Source organism: Callithrix jacchus, chromosome 12 (genome assembly GCF_049354715.1).
Source record: "Callithrix jacchus isolate 240 chromosome 12, calJac240_pri, whole genome shotgun sequence".
NCBI classification, from domain to species: domain Eukaryota; kingdom Metazoa; phylum Chordata; class Mammalia; order Primates; family Cebidae; genus Callithrix; species Callithrix jacchus.
The window spans coordinates 40,932,374-40,951,044 of NC_133513.1; positions in this window are offsets into that span (position 1 = coordinate 40,932,374).

The window sequence follows — 18,671 nt, forward strand, 5'->3', positions numbered from 1 at the left end:
TCAGAGGCAGCGGAGGGAGGAGTGGGGAGGTGGGCTACCAAGTGCTTCGTGCTCCCCCCTTGTGAAAAAGCACCTCAAACTTAGTGGCGTAAATCAACAGCCACTTCATTATGCTCTTGGATTGCGTGGGTCAGGAATCGGATGGGTAACAACAAGGCTGCTTTGTCTCTGCTCCATGATGTCTGGCTCTGGCTGAGAGACACAACAAGCTGGCCATGACTTGAAGGGCCAAGGGTTGGACTTGGCTGGAGGCTCTTCACTCACAGGTCCAGCACCTGGGCTGTGATGACTGCAAGCCTGGACTTAGAGTGGGATTGTCAACTGGGTAACTGGGGTACTCTCCCTGGGTCTGGGCTGCTCCCAGCATGGTGGCTGGTGTTCTAGAGGGAGCATCCTGAGATAGCACCCAGGAAGCCAGAATCCCAAGAGAACAAGCAGGAGCCACCTGGCCTCACTGAGCTACCTTGGGAGTCACCCACTGTCACTGCTGCCTCATACTGTGGTTACAAGTGAGCTACAGAGACCAGCTCAGATTCGAGAGGAGGGGCCTCCCACTCTGTCTCCTATGGGGCAGTGAGAGGTGACACTGCAGAAGAGCTTGTGGATGGGTAACATTGTGGCCATCTTTGGAGAACACTATCTGCACTGTGCCTTGGACATTTACGAGCCTTTCTAGACAATGGCTGTTGACAACAATGATGGGTCTGCACACAGCAGGAGATCAGGAATACCAGGGGATAAAGGCAGCCTGGCCAAAGGGGAGGAGCCCCAGCTCTAACCCAGATGGCCCACAGTCCTGTCCCTATGCTTACAGACACCAGCTTGTTTAATTAGGCAGCAGGTCCTTAATTATAGGAGATTGAAGCTTCTGGCTCTGGGCTAAGCAGGCAGGAAGCCCTGGCTGGACCCTGAAACCAATTCATCTTCCCTCACCCCCCTGTCTCCTCACTGGGGACCAGAGCTGGCCTTCAACTGTCCAAGAGTTTCTCTGCTCTGGACTCTGTCGCTGGTAAGATGTGTGACCATGGACGTGTCACTTCACCTAAATGAGCCATAGGCTCTTCACCAGGAAGAAGGGGGCCATGAGTCCTGCCTGTTGGAGCTCCCAGGGTGGTGGTAAAGTAGCACCAGGCATGCTTGGGGCATACACAAGAGGAGGGCCAACGCTATGTGTTATCAAGTGTCACATGCTGGTGCGTTTATCCATAACTCACAAAACATTGTCTTGCATTTACTCGAGGGGCTGAGGCTGAGGAGGATTGCTTGATCCCGAGAGTTGGAGGCTGCAGTGAGCTATGATCATGGTACTGCATTCCAGCCTGGGCCACAGAGACCCTGTCTCTAAAAAATGGAAAAAACAAAACAAAACAAAAGAAAAAAACACCACCACCACAATGAAACGACACCCTAGTTTGCTTTTGATTAAAACTTTTTATAAAAGAAAAATAAATACGCTCAGCTAGGTGGCTGGTCTGCTGAAGGTTGGAGATGGTGGGCTTTCTCTTCTGTTCTGGGAGCTGGACAGCTAAGCAGCTCAGCGATTTCTTCAAGGCAGCCATGGGTCTTCATTTATTTAGGGTCATAGGCCTTTGGGAATCTGATAAAAGTAATTAACATTCTCAGACTCTCCAATTTAAAAAAAGTGTTGTTATAATTTTGCACATCATTTCCAGAGGTTCACCCTCACTCTATCTAAACCCTTCTCAGATTGTCAAAGGAAGTTGGGGGAGCTCCTCATTCTCACCCTGCACCTGCTCATGCAGGAGCAAAGAGCCCCACAAGCAGGAAGCCTTTTGAGAAGTACATTTCAGTGCTAAGATCAAGACCAAGGGGTGGAGGAGGAATGTTGCTGGTGGCCGGGGTGGGGGGTGCTTTATAGGGCCAAGAGCCTGCACAGGAAACCTGGGACTTGTGATGCTGCTGTTCTATGGGGCTGGCTTCACACACTGCATTTCCTCAAGACATCAGCATATACAGGGCAAGAATTGAGTATAGTGGCCTGGGTAACCTGAAGGATTTTTCTCTTCTAAATAGATTTGTTTTAAAGTGATAAGAGACCAGAATCACTTTCTATGGATCAACATGCGGCAGGCCACTGTGATCTACGTCCTTGGCCTGTGTGGCTGGAACCAGCCTGTCATAGACAGGGTTCCCCGGGAGGTAGGCTCTGTGTCTAAACTCCCATGCAAGGAATTTCCTGGGAAGAAGTGCAGAGAAGCCTTGGGCAGAGAGAGGAGGTGGGCATGAGGCACTTCTGACAGGTGCCTCAGCCGATCACAAGGGAAGCAGGCATGGCCCAGTGGAGTAGTCCTAAATGGAGGCAGGGAGTCAAGGGGCTGAGACTTTGTATCCCCGCACTGAGCCCCTGTTTAACATGGGCTGGGATCAGGAAGGGATGTGGCTGTACACAGCTGGGAGGATAGGGACTTGGCCTATAAAACCCCTCAAATGTGGCACTCTGATCTTGGAAAGGTGCTAATTCATCGAATTCAGCCTGTTTTCAGTCCTTTTTATGACCAGATAGATGCAACTGACTTGTGACACTGTTCTCACACTTTCTAGAACTCCCATTGTGTTGCCACTTGCCCCAGGTAAGGTCAAGTCCAGAAAAGAGAAAAGGCAATGCCAGCATCATGCCAGCCAGGGCTGTCTTCTTACTCTAGACTCACTGTGGAAATATGGCTTAGGCCATCTGGAGTTGGCATAGCAGGCGGAAGCAGGGTCAGGCTCCCTTTGGATGACCGTCGCACACTGGCCTTGGGAATCTCAGCCAGGGAGCTGGAGTACATGCAGAGTGCTGGCCAGCGTCAGGCCAGTGGAAGGCTGGAGGGAGAACCAAGAGAGGACCATGCCAGTCTAGGCTGTTCTTGGCAGCTATGCAGGTCCAAGAACTTGGCTTTCCAGGGTACCTAGACCTGGCTGAGTACAAGAGATTGACTGAAAATGAACAAGCTCTTAAGATACTGATAATGATAACAGTAATAATGATAACAATGAGAAGAATGACAATAGCTACCATTTGCGGAGCTCCCTTTTGCCAGGCCCTGAATTATCCCCATTAGTCTTCCTGACAGCTCTAGGAAGCCAATACTATTTTTATCCTCTTACAGATAAGCAAATGTACCAAGAGAAGCTGGTTAAGTTACTCATGTTACTAAGCTGGTAAGTGATGAGCGATTATTTAAACCAGACAGGTTTCTATTAGACCCTGAGGCCCTCCCCCAGCTTCTGTTTCTCACTAACTGGTGAAATTGGTTACCTAGTGGTTCAGGCCAGATTCCCTGGCAGTCACCCTCCATTTCTCTTCTTCTCAAACACCCTACAGTGAACTTACCAGCAAGCCCCATCATCTTTCCTTGAAACATGCCCACTTGTTATCTCCCAACTCCCACCATGGCAGTCACAGGGAGCTGGGAGATGCCTCAGTGGCAGGCACTTCCAACTCTGAGTGGCTAAAATCACGAAAGCTCATTCCTGACCCTTGCTCTGTATGCACTGCAGGCCCATGGAGTTGCCAGGGAGGCTCTGCTCCATGTGTTCCTTACTCAAGGACCCACAATGACTGAGTTTCTAGAATTTATTTTATTTTTACTTTTTAACTTAATTTTAATTTATTTTTAAGTTCTGGGTGCATGTGCAGAATGAGTGTCTAGAAGTTATGAGCCACCATGGTAGGGGAAAGGCAGGGCAAATCATGCACTTGTTCTTAGGGTTTTCTACTCCTTGAGTTCTATTGGCTGAGCTGATCACATGGCCACATGGAAACTCAGGGGTGGGAGGAACAGTTCCATTATGGATCAAAGGGGAGATTTAAGATGCAGGTGAGCACTTGAATTCCTGCCATAGACACTTTAGGTCCAGTTTCCAGCCTGTTTTGCCCAAAGAACTTTAAGAGCCTCAAACTGGCCTCCCTGCTTCTGCTCTTGCCTTACAATCTTTTCTCCATGTAACAGCTAGAATGATCTTCTAAAACACAAATCACATCACTTTACTCTTAGGCTTAAAACCCCCAAATGGCTTCCATTTCTTTAACAATAAAAGTAAAATTCTCACCCGGGCCTGCAAGGCTCCTAAACAAGGGTCAGCAAACCATGGCCCTCTAGTCAAATCCAGCCCTCTGCCTATCTTTGTCAATAAAGTTTTATTGGAGCACAGTCCCACCTATTTATTTACATATCAGCTGTAGCTGTTTTCAGGCTGCAAAAGCAGAGATGAATAGATACAACAGAGACCGTATGGCCACCAAACTGAAATATTCCCTACCTGGCTCTTTACAAAGACAGGTTGTAAACTCCTGCTTTATATGACCTAGACCCTGCCTTCCCCTCAACTTCATTCCTTCTTCAGTCCCATCTTCCATCTTCCCTCTTCCTTCTCTTTTCAGCACCATGAATTTGCTCCTGTCCATCAACTTTCTTCTCTGATAGGACCTCCTCCCTGACCCCTACAATATCAACCCCCAACCTTGTCAGGCTTTAATCCCCTCTTTGTAGCACTCCCCTCCACTAGATTATATTCCAGACTTTATTCCTTTACCGGTATCTGGTCTTCTCCCATGTTAAGGGCAGTGAAGTCTTGGAATTGGGGTTGAGAGACCTAGAGTGGCCTCAGTACCTTGATAATCTTCTCTTATTGTCTGTGCCTTCTGTGCCTCTCATTCCAAGCTAACTAGCTTCCTCCTGGGGAGAAAATTTTTAATTTTTTTTGGCTTCAACCCTAAAGAGAATATATTTCCATGAGATTTTCAAAATTGCTTTATGACGGAGGATTTTAATTCGTCCTCTGAGGGTCAAGGACAATAGTCGTATTATTATGCCTTGTGGTTTTTTTTAACACTTCAAGCAAATTCCGGTCATCCCTGGGAGGCATACTTTGAACATCTCGGCAGTCCCCAAGGAGAACAATCTTCTGTAACTTTGAAGCCAAATAGGATTTCTGAAAAGGAAGTTACAGTCAATTGAGAAATCTCAGTGGAGCGTGAAGAGCCGAGGGTTCCCGTGGTGGGGCTGCAGCTGGGACTGTCCGGGTAGAAATGCCCTTCCTGGTGGAGGGAGACCCCACAGGCAGCATGGCGGGCTTGCCGGAGGTTGGCTGGGCCTTGGACATGACTGCATCCCATAAACTACAGCCCAGAAAATGCAAGCGTGTCTTCCTCATCCTCGCTGTGGGCTCGACCATACTCAAATGAGTTTAGGTGATTGAAGCAGGGCAGACAAGCAAAGCAAAAACTAAATGAGACTCCACTCACCTTTTCCTTAGCAGTCGTGCTCTGGAATGTGGCAGAAACAAAGAGCCAAGGGCAGTGAAAGTTTGGGTGCTGGTGTCTGTGGAGGAGGGTGATCCCCAGAGCTCCGGCCCAGTCTTCCCAGAAGTAACTCCCTGGCTCCTTCTACCCTGCCTGGCTACAAAGAAGGAAATGCAGAGGTGCCAAGAGGCTGACTGCCTCCTAGGCTTGGCCTGCCTGCCTGCTTATGTGACCTCTTGCCACCTACCCTGGGCTGCCTGCTCAGGTGCTGGTGCCCTGCTCAGGTGCTGCTGTGCCCTACCCCTTGTGACCTCCTGCTACCCCAGTTGATTACATCCCAGCTTAGCTTAGCATTCCAGGCCATTTGCATTCTGTACCCAAGAGCATCTTCCCTTTCTCTCCTACATGGGTCTACCATGGGTCAAACAATTGGGCATCCCGCTGTTTCTCAGAGTCTGGCACTTTCCGACTCCCTGTTTTGGGTCCTATACTTGCCATATTCCTGGTGTCTTCTACTTCTGCCTACAGAAGCTATCCATCCTCCCAGGCCTGATCCCATGTCACCTCCCCAGTGACATTCCTCTGTTTTCCCGGAGCCCCATGGCAAGCATTGGTGTCTCTACCATGACTTACACCTAAAGTTGCAGCCATTCATGTCTTCTGTCTTTCTAGAGCCTCCGTGGGACCAGGCACATTGCTTGTTCATCTTTATTCAACTCAGTCTGCTGCTGCCCAGCATAGAGCCTGGTGCAGAAGATGGATTAGTAAGTGCTTATCAAATGAATAAATGCTCTAAGAACAGGGACTGGTAATCTAATTCACACTGAAATGTAAATGACTAATAAGGTTTCATGTGTGGTCTTCCCATCAAGCTTGGCATCCCTGAGGTGAGAGTGAAGGTAGCATAAAATAGGATGAGGTGAGGGGTTGAGGACCTAAACCAGGGAAGGCACTTGTTGGGCTGTGACTTCTGGGCAGGTCTGACTGACTGGGGCCATTCAGAGGGCTCATTGAATTAGTTATTGACTGGGTTCATTGATTGGGATCATTCATTGAGTTTATTACCCAAGAGCATTGTACTGGGGGACTGAGAGGCTCTGCCAGGCCTGCTCCAAGCAGAGCACTCATGCAAATTCACATCCCTGGCAAAGGCATGAGCCTCAGGGAGGAGATGGCAGACCCAGCTCAGGGATCAGAAAAGCAAGGACTTCGAACAAGGCAGGTGCACCTGCCTGTGCCCCTGATAGCCTCCCTCAGTGGCCCTGTGATGGCGTTAGGTGTACCTGCCAGGTGGGGACTGGGGACTGGCCTCTTGCCCAGGCCACCTGTGAGGCTTATTGGAGGCCGTTGGCCATGTCATGGCTCCTGCAACTCTCAGCCTCTGTATGATCCCAAAGCTCCTCACTCCTTGCCCCAGAGAGGTGGGCAGGAGCCAGTCATGGCTCATTTCTGTGTACTGATGCCTGAATCCTGGGCCATGCCAGCTGTGTCCCAAGCACAGCGATGCCTAGGCCCAGACACACTTAGGAGTCCCCCCTCACTCCAGCCCTGTCTCTCAAGGGGGCTGAACAGAGAAGCCTCCAGGGCCACAGCTTATTTCCTGAAAAGTTGACTTGGACATGGTTCTGACACTGGGCCGGGCGGTTGGCAGGGTGCCTGGCTCCTGTTCCCAGCTCAGGCTGTGGCTTTGCCAAGCACCTTGCCCACTAGAGTTTGTGAAGAAAGGCCCAGCAGGTCCCTGGATGCTCTCAAAGGCTGCTGATCCTCTCAAGTGGCTGAATACAACAGTTCCCTCCTTGAAGTTCTATTGAATTTCAGGAGCCAGCCGTGCAGAGGAAAGAAAAGAACTGTCACTGAAATCACAGAGGGGGCAGGACAGCAGGGAGGTGAAGGAATCTGATGAATGAGAGGGACCACGACAGCCAGGTGTGGTGTGGCTGGGGAGACCAGCTTGGCAACAAAGTGAGACTCTGTCTCTACAACATTTTTAAAAAATTAGTTGGGCATTATAGCGCTTGCCACAGTGGTGGCCATAGTGGCGCCTGTGGTCTCAGCAATCTCAGGAGGCTGAGGTGGGAAGGTTGCTTGAGCCCAGGAGGTTGCGATGAAATGAGCCATGATCGTGCCACTGTGCTCCGGCCTGGGCAACACAGCAAGGCTCTGTCTCAAAAAGTAAAATAAAATACATTTTCAAGTTCTCCACATAACATGCATTTTCAATTCACTCAGTAGTTTTTAAAATCTGTTTGGGTTAATAAATGGTAGAGTGTAGCTGTGTTGCCGTCTTCACCTTGCTGAGCCCTAAGGTGTTTTTCCTGTTGGATGAGGGCAACATCAGCTCTACAAAATCTGAGTGGATTGAAAACACACAAGAGGCAACCCATATCCATCCACATCCACACCCACATCCCTCTGAGCTACACAGCGCACCCAGCTGGGACACTGGTCTGTCTCTGCAGGAATAGTACACATGTATGTATTTGTCCTGCCTAGCATGCACTTCTCCTCCCAGTAACATCTTGACAGCTCTATGGAGAATTCTCTGCCTGGTAGGGATTCAAGGAAGTCAATACCAGCAGCCCACCTCTGCCTGGGGCAACAGCACTGCTTTCTGAATGCTTCCAGCTGAGTTTGTTGACGGAGCTGAAGACTTTCCTATCATTGTCACCATTGTAAGATTCTCAATTGGGCTGGGGGTGGTGGCTCATGGCTGTAATCCCAGCACTTTGGGAAGGTGAGCTGAGAGGCTCACCAGGTCAGGAGTTTGAGACCAGCCTGACCAACATGGTGAAATGCCATCACTACTAAAAATTACAAAAATTAGCTAGGCATGGTGGCATACGCCTGTAATCCTAGCTACTCGGGGGACTGAGACAGAAGAAAAATGCAAGATTCTTAGTTGGACATTTTTTTTCCCCGTAGGCAAGAAAGTTGTAGTGTTTCCATTAGCGCTGTGGAAATGGCTGAGACCCAGGACCACCCATGAGTGTGTGTGTGTGTGTGTGTGTGTGTGTCACATGTCACTTGACCTGCCATGGAAGCCCTGGAGGAAAGCAATGGAGAGCCCCTGGGTTCTCATGGGTCTCAGGGAGGCAGATAGGTTAAAGGTCTAGAAGGCTTTGCAGAGAGGGACTATCTCCATCCTGAGTGGCTGGGCTCTGATGCTGTTCAGGGAGGAAGTCCACTTCTGTGACCTGTATATATGAACTTCCCTAAGGGACATAAATAACAGTTCCTTCCAGGACAAAGAGCCAGCCTGTTAGAAGCTACAAGCAGAAAGCCCACTGGTGCAGTGTCAGGGTACTGGAGACGGAGGAGCTGCAGCTCTTCATGAGAGAAAGAGAGAGATTGAGGTCTTGCCGGCTTCCCCCATGCTTGGGTCATGTGCATCTGTTGGGTTCTTGTACCACAAGGTCGTTCTCAGAGCCTCTCTCCTCATCTAGAAAGCAGGGCATGATATTTGCCCCTTATATTTGTCATAGAAATTAAATAAAATAATGTGAATCCATGTATCAGAAGTGCCTGGGACATGGTGGGCACTTGACAAATTTGGTCTCCTTGGCAATAGGGTGGATTTCAGCAGAGGAAGAGAGAAAGGACCCAGCATGGAGGAGGTTTGTGGCCTCTGCTATGAGCAGGGGACAGAAATGGGAGGCAGGCAGAAGAGAGAGAATTTGTGGAAATGAATGTAGTGAAGGCAGGAAGCCCAGCTATAGAATCACAGATTTGAACCACAGTGTGAGGACTGCCCAACAGCAGGCTGATCACCTGTCCAGCTCCCCATCCTCCCAGGGGGCTCCCATCGCCAGGGTTGAAGCCCATGTGTTTGATGGGCATGTGGGGTGCACACTGTGAACATGCATGAGTTGATGTGGGAGGTGGTGGTCAAAATAACTCACCCTGGAAAATCGGTCCCCTAATTAGTTGTTTCTCTCAAACTCAACTACCCAGCACATTTAATTTGCAAGTTTATCCACTTTATGAGTATGTTATTTTCAAGTGATCTCTTTTTCCAAAAGCCCCCATGAAAGAAGGCTAGTTGGATGCAGTTTGTTGTAGAAAGAACACTCAAAGCCAGGTGAAGCCTTCCGCTCCCAAGTCGGGGGCGCCAAGGCGAGGATGGCTGTCCCTGATGGGGTCTGCCATGCCATGCCTGCCTAGGGAGAGAAAGGATGCGCGCAGGGTCGGCAGCTGTCAGCTCGGACCAGACAAGGTCCCGAGGATGGAGGAGGCAGGCGGGCTCCTCCTCCTGCTTGCCCTTCGCCCTCCTCTCAGGAGGCAGCCGCTTGCCCTCCGGCAGCCTTAGGTCTCACTCCTAGTGTTTCCATTTCCCTTTCTGAAGACACAGGCCAGGCCAGGCTCCCAGGAGAGAGGAAAGATGAGTTTTTAATGCAAAACAGGAGTTTGTGGAGCCAAGCTTAGAGTTTGGAAGCAAGCTTAGATGGAAGCAGCTCCTGTCTTCCATCAGACAGGGGAGGGGCTTCCATTTCAGGCGACCGAGTGGTGCTGGGCGGCTGGGTGTGGAGAGGTCCCCTCAGGTCAGGGCGGAAGGCTCGGGAGGGAGAACTGGAGGCTGGCAACCTTTAACCCCCTTGTCCTGGCCCTCCATCCTCTCTTCCCCTTCATGCAGTGAGGGCTCCTCTCACCTGCAAAGTTGAGTGGGGGTCCTGGTGGTCTCCAGTGGACCACCCTAAGTGGTTGCCGCCATTCAGCCCCAGCGACGCAGGCAGCTGCCCGCCCCCTGCTTGAAGATCAGTCCTGACTCAGGAACACAGGCGAGGAAGAGGCTGGGAGGGCAACAGGCTAAACCAAAGGACTGACAAAGATCTGCCGCAGAATGTGACACAGAGCCGGCACAAGAACGAGACATCCTCCCAGGAGAGGAGAAGGAAAGCCGCCAATCCCAGTGCACTGGCTTCTTGCTGTCAGGAAAGGAGACCACGGGTGTACAGAGACCCCAGAGCTCAATTTCTCTAGCAAGATGGAGGAGCTCAGCCAAAGCCATGAGAGAAAATTCAAAGGCCTTGCTCCCAACGACAGCAAGGAGCAGAGAGAAGGCTGCAGGATGTCCCCATAGCAAAGAGTGTGTCCTCATCTGTGCACTCTTGACAGGGGGTCAAGGTAAGCTGTGGTCCAGGCTTCTGTCTTCCGTTTGGGGGGTTGTGAGATGGCTACTTGGGAAGCAGGCCATAGGACCCCCACCCAGATAGCTCTCTGGATGGCAGCAAAGCCCTCGCTGGATTGAGGGAGACAGCTGAAGCTCCAGGGCTCTCCAACACTGCAGGAAGTGGGTGAACTGAGGTTCCAGACTCCCAAAAAAAGTACCAGAGAATCCCAGCTGCTTTCTCTTTGAAGGCCGCACACCGGCCCAGCCACACAGTTTCCTTTGTAAATGTGCAGAGAACTTAACCCCTAGAACTCTAGCCTAGAGGGGAAGAAAACAGACCTCAAATTATTGAGGGAAAAATTATCAGGGAGATTTTACCTATACTGTGTCAAAACAAATAAAAGATCTAGACAAAGCTGCCCATATTAAGCAGGGGCGGGATTCCAAAATGGCATAGCTGCTGTGCAAACACACTTAGCAAAAGGGATAACAACGGAGAGAAGGAAGGCAGGATGCAAGGAGAGAAAGGAGGGAATGAAGTTTGCCAAAAACGGATGAAAAGGGGATTCTTAAAAAAAAAATGCAATCCAAGGAGAAGGAAGAGATTCCCATCAAGCACATCTTCTATGTAATACTTATTAAACATTCCTTTATTCCAGGTCCTGTTCTAGGCACTCAGACATGAACTATTTCATTCAATTCTCATAGCCCTGTGGAGGTGGCTACCGCTATGCACCCCATTTCGCAGATAAGAAAACAGGACACAGAAAGCAATTAACTCACCCAACCGGCAGTTCAGCATGAAATTTGGATCCAGAGCTCATTATTTTAATACTAGTGCATATTGTTTCTCATTATACAAATTAATTATGGAAATTTGGATAAATACATACACAAAGGCATAAAAATAATTCATAATTTCACCCCTTCTAACCCCTTCTAACATTGTTATATTTTCTTCCAGTCGTTTGTATTCTTTATTTTGCATTTATTTTTATAGTAGTTGTTTATTTTGTTACAGAGAAGTTTAAAAGAGAAAATTTAAGACTACCTAAAATTATGTGAACCATGTCCCTTTGGATAGACACACGTTTATTTATATTTTTACTAGGAAGAAGACAGAAAAGAGGTGATGGAGGGTTCAGAGACAAACAGGTATATACATATACACACAGGCACATCCACACATGTAGTGCATGCACACACACATACATGCACACATGAGTACATGTATATTTATTGTGTGTGTATATTTATGTTTAGTACCATATAAATATATATGTGTGTGTATATATACGTACACATACGTGCACAGTCATCAACTTGACAATGGCTTGACTTAGGATTTTTGACTTTATGATGGTGTGGAAGCCATATGCATTCAGTTTGCTCCTTGACTTATAATGGGGCATGTCCAGATAAACCTATTATAAACTGAAAATATTGTAAGTTGAAAACACATCCTTGACTTTAGAAATTTTCATTTTACGGTGGGTTTACAGGTACATAACCTGATCAAAAGTTGAGGAGCATCTGTAAGTATATCCACACACATACGAATGTGCATATATTCATCTAGTGTAATACCTGTCATACACTGGTGTAAAGTCAACTTAGAAACATCCAACAATGAAAGTGAAATCTCCCCTTCCCTACCCCTAATTTTCCTGTCTTCAAATAACATCGTTTTTAATAGTTCCTTGTAGTTCCTTTTAGAAAAATTTTAACACCAGCAGATATTGTTTAGTATTTGTGTACGATGGAACATGTGTGTACTTGCTTATTCTTATTGTTGAATGTATACCTTTAAACAATTTGCTATTTCACAAGATTCCACCTTCAACAGTATTTAGTTATTCCCTTAACTTCAGATTAAGGAAAAAGATTAAATTAATTTTTAAAAATTTCTCATCTTGTCTTCTCTGCTTCCCAGTTTTCATTTTATTGTTATTTTTATATTGTCAAAATTGATGCTATGTAATTTCCACAATTCTTTAGACTTGCTTTTATATTTAGAAGGATTCCAGGATCATCAAGGAACTCTTAACATCATTAAGAGTTAACTCTTAACTCTTTATTTCTTTTTCTTTGTCTTTTTTCTTTCTCCAGGCCAAGAGGGTTTAGTCCTTTCTTCTAGCAATGTTTGCAAGGATGAGAGGATGGCCATGGAGAATAGAAATGAGGGTGGCTGCTGGAATGGGGAGGGAAGAGTTAGGTGCCTGTCTGCAGCAACAGGAAGTGGTTAGCCAAGCAGGGCAATGATCTGGGGCTGGTGACATCAGCACACCAGCCACACTGGTCTTCGAATCATGGTTCCTTAGGTTGTGATCACTATGACAAAGAATGCTTACAGTGGCCATGATGTGGCCTTCAATGACAGCGGTGATAAAAGTCACGGAGAAGGAAGGGAAGTGGGTGTGAAGACCAGCAGTGTCCTCGGGAGGTTTGCTATGACCCACACTGGGAAGGACACTGAAAAAGAAACCAAAGAGAAAAGAGAAGCCAAGCAGCAATCAGTACTGGCGCCATCCTCCTCACTGTCTTCTGTGCTGTGTTTCTGGTTGTGCAGAAAAAGTGGAGATAGTTTCTTCTATTGAAAAAAAAATTCATCATCGAAAAGGTAAAAGGCACATGTTATTACCTTTATGCCATGATAAGGACTTTGTTTTTTAGATGAATGGGCAGTGGTATGCAGTGTTTACCATGTGGCCATCGGCTTAAAACATGCTGGCTTTGTTTTTCATTCAGTTTTTTGGGGAAAAGGAGCTTGTAAGTTAAGTAGGTTCCTGCTCCCCCAGAATCCCATTAATTGTGATGAACAGTGTGGACGCTGAGTTTCAGTTGGCTGCACATTTGTGATTTTTTTTCCATTCTGTTGTTTGTTTCTAGGTTCTCTGAATTTTGCCAGTAAGTTTTGTTGTTATCGCTTTTTATCTTTTAAGAAATATTGTGTTCTAAATTATTTGTGTTGGTTCACATTCAAGAATGTCTTCTTATTGTCCTTGTTGAATAACAACTTAACTGCCTATGCTAGTTTGGTGGATATATGCGTTTCTCCCAGCACTTTCTAGAAATTGCTCTATTGTCTTCCAACAGTTACTGTGGCTGTAAGAATGTAGTATCCATGATTTGTCTTTTTGCTGTTTTTTGGCCTGACATACTCTATATGTATCCTTTACATTCAATCTCTTAGCCAAATTCTATCTAGATTTGCAACTATTTTGTATTCTATATAATACGTGCTTTTAAAATGCAAATCAATGTTTTCTTTTATTTCAGATTTTTAAATTTACATTTCAAATACTTCCTACCTTGTGATTCTCCAAGACACCAATTTTTCCCAGGTTATATTGTCTTAATCCACTATCTTTCCCCTAATACCTTTATCTACCTTCATGTAAGTATTTCTTATATGTCTATAGTTTTACTTTTAGCTGTAAGCTGTGTAAAATTCTGATTATTATTCTGGAAAACACTCAAAGAAAATATTATGAGATTACATCTATGCAATGTGACCAAGAAACTCTTCTGAAAACCTTCTCTGCCTGTTAGCAGAGTACATGAAAGCATACACAGAAGTTAACAACGTGTTTCCCCCAAACCTTCAAATTCGGCATAAGGCTTAGAAGAAAATGTAGTGAAAAATCTCCAAGGACGTGGAGCAATAATACAAGGAAGATGCAAACTTCTGAATAAAATGCAGAAGAATCAATATCCACCTAAGAGAAGTTCCAAAAAGTAAGAACAGAGGAAATGGAGAAGAGGAAGTTACTGAAGAGATAATAGAACAGCATTTTCACGGGCTAAAGGAAAGATAATGCTCCAGACTGAAAAGTGGCTGACTGGTAAGCAGGAAAGGCGGGAAAAGAAATGCAAGGAAAATCCTAATAGCTTCCGGAGAGAGCACACAAGACAACTGTGAGGAATCAGAATCAAACTGGCATTAGGCTGCTTGCCAGCCTGAGTGAAAACTGGAATTAAATGCAGAAAGATCTTCAGTATTCTAAGAAAACACCACTGTTGTCTAGTCATAAATCTCAATTAGATAAGAGAATGAAAGGCAGATGGTTTTAATTTTACAAGAACTTAGCAAAATTTACCACCTGTGCATCCTACCTAAAAAAAACAACCCACTAAATTTTATAAGGGCATGTTCAGAAAAAAAAAAATCAAGAAAACATAAGCCTGAATTCCAAGAAACAGCAAAGTACACCCAGGAGCATAACGAGCAGAAATCCTTAAAAGACTGCTGGATATCAGGCCCCCAACGCATTTTTTTGGAGACAAGATCTTGTTCTGTCATCCAGGCTAGAGTGCAGTGGTGCAATCTTGGCTCACTGCAACCTCCACCTCCCTGTTCAAGTGATCCTCTCAACTCAGCCTCTCGAGTAGTCAGGATTACAGGTATGGTGTGCACCACCAGGCCAGTTATTTTTGTAGTTTTAGTAGAGATGGGTTTTCACTGTGTTGGCCAGGCTTGTCTCAAACTCCTGACCTCAAGTGATCTGCCCATCTTGGCCTCCCAAAGAGCTGGTGCTGGGATTACAGATGTGAACCACCGTGCCTGGCTAAAACATAAATGCACTCAACAAAAATATGATTAAAAGCTCAAATGTCTTATAAATATGGTTTATAAGGCAAGTGATCACTCTGCTATAAAGAAAAATGAAAAGGTAATCAGATTCTTTAGACAAAACAAAAAACTCTAAAAGAAAGTCATGGTACAAACACAAAGCAAGCTACGCTTGCCATAATCTTCTGTAATCAGTAGCATTTAAGAATGACTTTAAACTTCGGAATATTATCAATAAAACAGCAAGCATTCACTCACCTAGGAAAATAGTCTTCTTTTTATGCATATTTTTCTAATAAAAGTGCCCAACTATACCATAGGAAATTGCCATAATTTTCATGTGATTTGACTTACCACATAATCACACTATCAAAAATACTAGTCATTGGTATTTGATTTTCAGAATCAATGTATAAATAAATTACAAAAGACATAATTGCATTTGCAGAGCGAAGTATAAATTATAAAAGTTTTTAAAATCTAAAAGCCATGGTATATTTAGGAGAGGTAGAAAGAAGTTTAGGGGCACCAAATTACATATTTAATTAGTGAGAAATTATAAGATACTGATTATATTTGTTTTATGGAGCAGTAAATATGGATATTATAAGAGAAATGATTAAATCTAAGATTTTCACTATAAGGAAAAGAAGATATGAGTAAAAACTAAAGTAAAGGAAAACTCTATTTTATTAAATTTGAATTTAAAATATCACTATAAATTCACCATTTTAGTTATATCTCTTTCACTCATCCCTCCATCCTTCCGAGTTCTGTCTACCAAAGGACAATATACCAGTAGCAATGAGTCTAGTAACCCAAAGCTTGGTTTCTAAATACCATTTTTCACTAAAATGAATCAGATATTCTTGGAGAAATGGGTAATTACAGGTCTGGAGAAAGAAAATGATAAGATAAGCCTGGAGCACCTTGTTATCTCAGAAAGTAAGGAAGTGCTTGAAGAATACTGGAAATACATCAAAAGAATACAGAAGCCAGCTTTAAGGCAGTCCTATTGACCATATTTCAGATAATGTAAGTACCAAGAAGTATAACACTGTGAAAACATAAATCTATGAATCTACAATAATAAAAGAGATTTTACCTATATCTACAAAAATAGACAAGAATATTTTTCCATGCATTTGTTCCAAACTGGAAATAATCCCAATGTCAATAACAATAGAATAGATAATTGAGGCACCCGCATATAATGAGTGCCACATAGCCTTGCTGTCACCTGTTGCATTAGTCCATGGTTTCCTCCCCGGGGTAGCTTCTCGCAGAACCAGGGAGGAGTCACCCCCACCTTAGCCAGCGCCCATCCCCTCCCCTCCTGCTGAGTGCTCCTGGATGCTCTGGTGAGTCCATCTCCGCCCTCCACCAGAATCGACGGACCAGACAAAAGAATCATAGATTCTACATATCAGCTAGGGCTGTGGTTCTTAACTCTTGCCCTATATTGGAATCACACCAACATTCAAACCTCACCTCCAAGGCTCTGATTCATCCTTTAAAAGTTACCCCCAAATGAGTCTAATGTTCAGCCTGAATGAACTAGGAAAAAAAGTGACAAAGTGTGAGATGAGAGAGTTCAATGTGTGCAGTCTCCATAGACTGTGGCTATTGAGTGTTGCTACAGACTGTGGTTGAATGTGACACTGTTTAACCCCGGGCATGGTGGGGAGGAAATACTAGCCAGGACAACCTGGAGTCCAAAATAGCTTTCACCAATTCCAGTTAAACTTTCCACAATAACTAATTTTCGTTAATGTCATGTGTTCAATGACAATATCGATACACAGTCACTATTTATTGATTGCTTGCAATGTGTCAACCACCGTTTAAATATTTTGCTTGTATTTACTCCTTATGTCAAACTCAGTTTCAAATGAAGCTCCCTCAGCAATAAGTAACATTTGTACTAGGTCAAATCATTTGAACTTATTTGACCATTGTGTCCTACAAAATCGTACTTTCACATGGTTCAGTCTGATCCCACATTACATGGCAGTGCCAGCCTTAGCAGTGCCCAGAAGCTCAAGGGACCTGAGAAAGAGGCCCTGAGGTCAGAGGCAGGGAGAGAGGGCTCAGACCCAACCTGCAACACTAGAGCACCATCTGCTAAGTGGGAACGTGGGGACCTTGGATCCTCATCCCCTAAAGTCGTTTTCAGGCCCCCGAACTGCAGCAACAGGAGATACGCAGTTTCTTAAAAGAAGGGGACTCCCCATTTCAGAAGAGACCATGGAGGGGAAAACATCAGGGATCACAAAGACAGTGGATGAGGCGGACCCACACCTTGCCATTTAACCTGGAATTGACTTCAGTGCCAGGGAAGGGATTCCTATTTGCCTCCCCTTCTGCCACGTGAGGACACATAGAAGGTGCTATCTGTGAAAAACAGACCCTTACCAGACACCAAATCTGCTAGTGCCTGGATCTTGGAGTTCCTAGCCTCTGGAACTGTGAGAAATAAATCTATGTTGTTTAAAAATCACCTAGTACTATACAGATAATTTGGTTATAGCAGCTGGAACAGACTAAGACAATTCTGGATACCTAACAATTGTCAGCTTCAGGGGTATTACAGATTTAGAGGCCCTGAGTTCAAATTTCAAATCCATTAGTTTTACTTCTAGCCAATGAGATCACCTCCCTGAGTCTGGGCTTTTTTGCTACAAAGGTGGGGCAGTAAGAGTGTTCCTCAACTTCTCCCAGTCTGCAGGTCCCCGCTGCCCCCCGCCCCCACCAGAGGACTTCACTCCTCCTCTTTGCAGTTTTGAAAAAAGCCAACTAAATCCTTTCTATCCACTTAAATAAAAGGTGTATTAAATTTAGCTGAAAAAATGAAATGCTTTATAAAGCACCACACTCTGCACAGGATGTGGATGGGCTGAAGATGCATTTCCAGGATCACAGGGCAAGCTCTCATGGGTTCCCTGCAGCCCATCCAGGGAAGAGCAGGGATTCAGAGGCCAGGCTCAGCAGGTAGCTGCCTTGGGGTCCAGTCTTTTTTCAAAGATCAGTTTTGACATTCTGTAGAACCTGAAAACTGCCTCTCAAAACAGTGCCTTGCTCCAGCATGTTGGTGAGCCACAGTTTCTCTCAATGGTCAGAAGCCTGGGCAGGATTCTGCCCAGGGAATGGGAAGTAGGAGCTCTGGCAGTGGCTGCTGCTGCAGGCCTGGAGGGCACAGTGGGGACCTTCTCCATCCTCTGCTGAGACAACTCCCCACCAACCACTTGAACTAAGGAGATTGTCTGTTTCTTCTACTGCAAAGGACAGATCTCTGGGCAAAGGAAAGGAAGGCTATGCCACATCCCTTTCATACTCTCATAGCAACAGTTTCCAGGAAAGGGAGACCCATGACCATCTTGCTAGCTGCCAAAAGATCTTTGCTAAAGTTCAGTTTCAGCTCCTGCTGCACGAACATGGGATGGGAAGTAACTTTCTCATGTAATTAGCAATATTTATCTAAAAATACAGCCCACATCCCATCAGAGTCAAATATTAGAGCACTTTCTCCAAATTTGGTATCAGGATGACTGCAGGCTGGGCTCCCTGGAAGGAAAATCTGAGGCCAAGATTCAAGACACAAGGTCCCATGGGGACACTCTCAGATCAGCACCTGTGAAAGGAAAAGAAGCAGAGGGAGAAACAGGGCTTCATGCAATTGTGACAGAGGCCTTGCTGATCCCCCAGAGAACTCTAAAGCTGAATGGCCCCACAGCATTGGCAGGTGA